This window comes from Podarcis melisellensis (assembly GCF_964234715.1).
Source record: "Podarcis melisellensis genome assembly, chromosome: 6".
Classification (NCBI taxonomy): domain Eukaryota; kingdom Metazoa; phylum Chordata; class Lepidosauria; order Squamata; family Lacertidae; genus Podarcis; species Podarcis melisellensis.
In genome coordinates, this window is record NC_138538.1 from 5,179,280 (window position 1) to 5,183,717 (window position 4,438).

Below are 4,438 nucleotides of genomic sequence, written 5' to 3' on the forward strand. Positions count from 1 at the left end.
AAAAGCACTGAAGCAAGACACCCCATTCTCTCTTTGGCAACAGCCTTCTCCAGAACCCTGAAGCCACTCTGGGTGGAGTGCACTGCCTCTGGGGATTTACTCTTGAGGAAGCCAGAGTGAGCAAAATGGAGAACTGGAAGGTCTGGAGAAGGGGTTGACACTGATGCAGTCAACCCTGGAGAGAAGGCCTGCTGGTAGACTTACCTGTGACAGTAACCCAAGACATGGGAGGGAAGGTGAGTGAAGCGATGCACTTGAAATGAAACCTGAATTGCAGGGTGCTACAGGGGAGCTGGTGCTGCCTTTGACCCTTTGGTCAGGCATGGTCCATGAGATGAACACACCTTCTTTGATGTGTCCATTCCCCTAAGATAGTGGCCTGACCTTCTATTGTGTTGAATGCGTCTTTTTAGTTATTGCATTTGAATCTCCTACAAGGAGTGCCTCCTTATCCTTCCAGCAACACTGTTTTCCCTCGGACAGATTGTGGTGGCAGGTGAAATTGAAAGACATGATAAGTAGATGAGCTTGATCACTCTAATCTGGAGCAGTTGCCATATGCAGAGCTATGGATGTGGGCAGAGCTATGAACTTGGTTCTTAAAGGGACCCCTGACCATTAGGTCCAGTCGTGGTCAACTCTGGGGTTGCGGCGCTCATCTCGCTCTACTGGCCAACGGAGCCGGCATAAAGCTTCCGGGTCATGTGGCCAGCATGACTAAGCCGCTTCTGGTAAACCAGAGCAGCGCACGGAAAAACACAGTTTACCTTCCCACCAGAGTGGTACCTATTTATCTACTTGCACTTTGACGTGCTTTCGAACTGCTAGGTTGGCAGGAGCAGGGACTGAGCAACGGGAGCTCACCCCGTCGTGGGGATTCGAACCACCGACCTTCTGATCGGCAAGCCTTAGGCTCTGTGGTTTAACCCACAGCGCCACCTGCGTCCCACAACTTGGTTCTTACCATTGTACAGTAAGCTACGTTCCATCTAAGCAAGTGTCAGAGGGTTCTACATGTGCACACAAACATCCTTCCCTCATCTGGCCAAGCAGAGTCCTAGGACCTGTTCCAACCAGGCAAAAGCCTTTGAGCAAAGCAGGGCTAGTAATGGGTGTGGTGTAAGAAGGAGTGGCTTGGGGAATCCCAAGCACAAAAAGAGGTGCCTCCAGGGCTACATTCAGCCTGTCGGACCTGAGGGTTCCCCCGCTACTGGTCTAAGCCCATGTCAATCTATCCTGCTTGAAGGTCATCTCTGCTACCTGAGACTAGGCTTTTAGCAGTGCTTTGTTGTGTTGAATTGATGAGACTCCGGCAGGTTCACACCAACTTGATATGTGGCTTCCTTATACCAAGACTCACCATCTGGTATTGTCCAGCTGCCTTGGCTGATTGCAGCTCAAATCCCGAGGCATTTCCTGTTTTTTTATTGATAGCATTAATATTCTCTATTTTTGTAGATTGCTTAGCGGGTTGGTGGGTTCTTGTTTTCACAAACAAGCAGCGTGCCAGTTTTGTTAAATAAAAAGAAAGCTATGTCAGTTTGACATTGACTGGGAGATCCTGGGGACTGAACTGTGGGTCCCGCTCTATATGCAAAGCCCACGCACTGCCTCACTGCCACATATTAGCCCTCCCTTTATGATGAGGATTAAGGGTCTGCCAAGCAGCTGCCATTCCTCAGGTGACACCTCACCAAGTTGTGAGGACAAACTCAGCAAACTGCAAGCGAGTTGAGAGTTCCAGCACTTCTATTGTGTTCTGCTTCTGGTTTTTATTTGGAAATGCAATCTTAAAAAATACATTAAAAAGGCATTTGTACTTTGGAGCACCTGCCGATAAGCCACTTTGCAAGGTTGTCATTCCAAAACAGAAGTAACATCCCAAGGAAATCATGGTTGGGGTCAGTTACAGATAGGTAGCCGTGTTGGTCTGCCATAGTAAAAAAAAATTTTTAAAAAAATCCTTCCAGTAGCACCTTAAAGACCAACTAAGTTAGTTCTTGGTATGAGCTTTCGTGTGCATGCACACTTCTTCAGATACACTGAAACAGAAGGGTCTGGTGACTTCTGTTACAGTGTATCTGAAGAAGTGTGCATGCACACGAAAGCTCATACCAAGAACTAACTTAGTTGGTCTTTAAGGTGCTACTGGAAGGAATGGTTAGGGTCAGATTGGCTAAAGTTCATGTAACCAATACATTCCAGAAGACTAGCATGTGCTTGGTTTTAAAAGCATCAGAAAAGCTTCTGTGTTAGATGTAAGTGTCATCATAGTAACGTAGACAGCTGCTTTATCATTGATCCATCTAGCTTGGTACTGTCTACACTGAATGACAGCAGTATTTCAGACAAGGGTCTCTTCCAGGGCTACCTGGATTTATACAGCTCTGTTCCATTTGGGCTGTTGTTGTATTTTTGTCATTTTATGATTGAAGTGGTTTCATCTGTACCCCCCCCTTTAAGAGGTATGACTGTATAAGCTTTCATGTACATGCACAATTCTGAATAAGTGTGCATGCACACAGAAACTTACACCAAGAACAAACTTAAGGTAAAGGTAAAGGGACCCCTGACCATTAGGTCCAGTCGTGGCCGACTCTGGGGTTGCGGAGCTCATCTCGCTTTATTGGCCAAGGGAGCCGGCAAACAACTTCCAGGTTATGTGGCCAGCATGACTAAGCCACTTCTGGTGTACCAGAGCAGCGCACGGAAACGCCGTTTACCTTCCCCCCGGAGCGGTACCTATTTATCTACTTTCACTTCATGCTTTTGAACTGCTGGGTTGGCAGGAGCAGGGACCAAGCAACGGGAGCTCACCCCATCGCGGGGATTTGAACCGCCGACCTTCTGATCGGCAAGCCCTAGGCACCACCTGCGTCCCTAAGAACAAACTTAGTTGGTCTCTAAGGTGCTACTGAACATTTATTATTATTTTTTAAATATTATCAAAGTAGTTGGGTTTCCCCCAGAACAGATGATTAGTGCATCAAGTGTTCCCATAAACCTACATGTGCTGTTGGTGGGTGCCAGCCATCAGGGTCTTCATCTGTTTTACGGCAGCAAAGAAATCCTGCAAATCAGTAACAGCAGGAGTTGTTGGAGGTTGAAATCTGGGATCTTTTGCGTGCTGTGTAACGCTCCACCATCGAGCTATGGCCTTTCCTAAACTTAAGGGAAGTTTAAATAATTTCCTCCCCTTCCAATTTGAAAAACCCACCAAGGGAAAGAGGCGAGTCTTCCCTCCCAGGTTCATATCCCCGTTCCTAGGCAGTAAGCGCACGCACCGCTCTTGGTGCCTCTTCGTGAGGATAAGCAGATGTTGGTTGCCTGCCTGGCTGCATGTCCCTCTCTCCCCTCACCGGGGATGGCCAGTTGCTATTACATAAGGGGGCTTATGCAATGATCCCCTCCCCCCCCCCATTCCCCGCCGTCCACCTCTTTCGCTCCTCTCCTAGCGACAGCATCAGCTAAGCTCCCAGCTTCTCTGCATCCATTCAGAGGTTCAGAGCATCTCCCTCGCCTCGCTTTCTTCCTTCTCAGCTTGGGAACCGACACCTCCAACCGCGCAAGCTGGGGAGGGGGCGCTCAGAGGAGGGAGAGGGTCGTCTCCTCGTTCCAGGTAAGTCGGAGGTTTCTTTGCAGTCCAGCAGTTGCCCCACCCCCCAAAAAAATCCAGGGTTGCAAGAGTTGTCAAGGAAGGGAGGAGGGAAAGCAATACAATGGAGCATCTGAATGGGCTGATCTCCCGTTCCCCATCCCAAGCTGCAGAATGGACTCGTCCGCCTCCCTGAAGCTATGAATGAAATGTTGACAGTCCAAGAAGGGAGCGAGCTATTCCGAAGGGGGAGGGGGGGTTAACGACGGGTGCTCTCGGCTCACCTCGCGCTAGGGCGGAAAGAGTTTATTACGCGCGTTATTATTTAACGTTCTTTCCGCGAAAACAATCCGTGCTGGGGAGAAGGGCGGCTCCCGTTCGGGTTTTGAGAAGGGGTTGCTCTGTGCCCCTCCCCCTTTCGAGGAGGAAGATGGTACGGCCCGCTTCTCTCCCCCGCCCCGACTTCCACCTGGCTGCCGCGAGCGGCGATTGGCTGCGCGCTTTTTAAAGGGGCAGGCAGGGCGCGCTTTCTCCCCTCCGACTTTTCGCTTCTCCCATCCCCCGACGCGCTTTCCTCCTCACTGACCAGCCGCCCTTCTGTGTGTTTCTCTCTCTCTTTCTCCCCCCCCCCTTCGCCTCGCACCCGACGCCGCCCTCCCCCCCCCTTCTCTCCCTTCCGCAGTTCCTGAGGCGGCCCGGAGGAAGCGCGTCCGAGGCGGCGGCGGCGGCGGCGAGCCCGAGGAGCGTCCGAGCCCCGTCCCGGAGCAGCCGGGCGGGCGGGATGAAGAAGGGGCTCCCCCGGCCGCGGCCACGACGACGGCGGCGGCCCCACCAGCTAGGCCC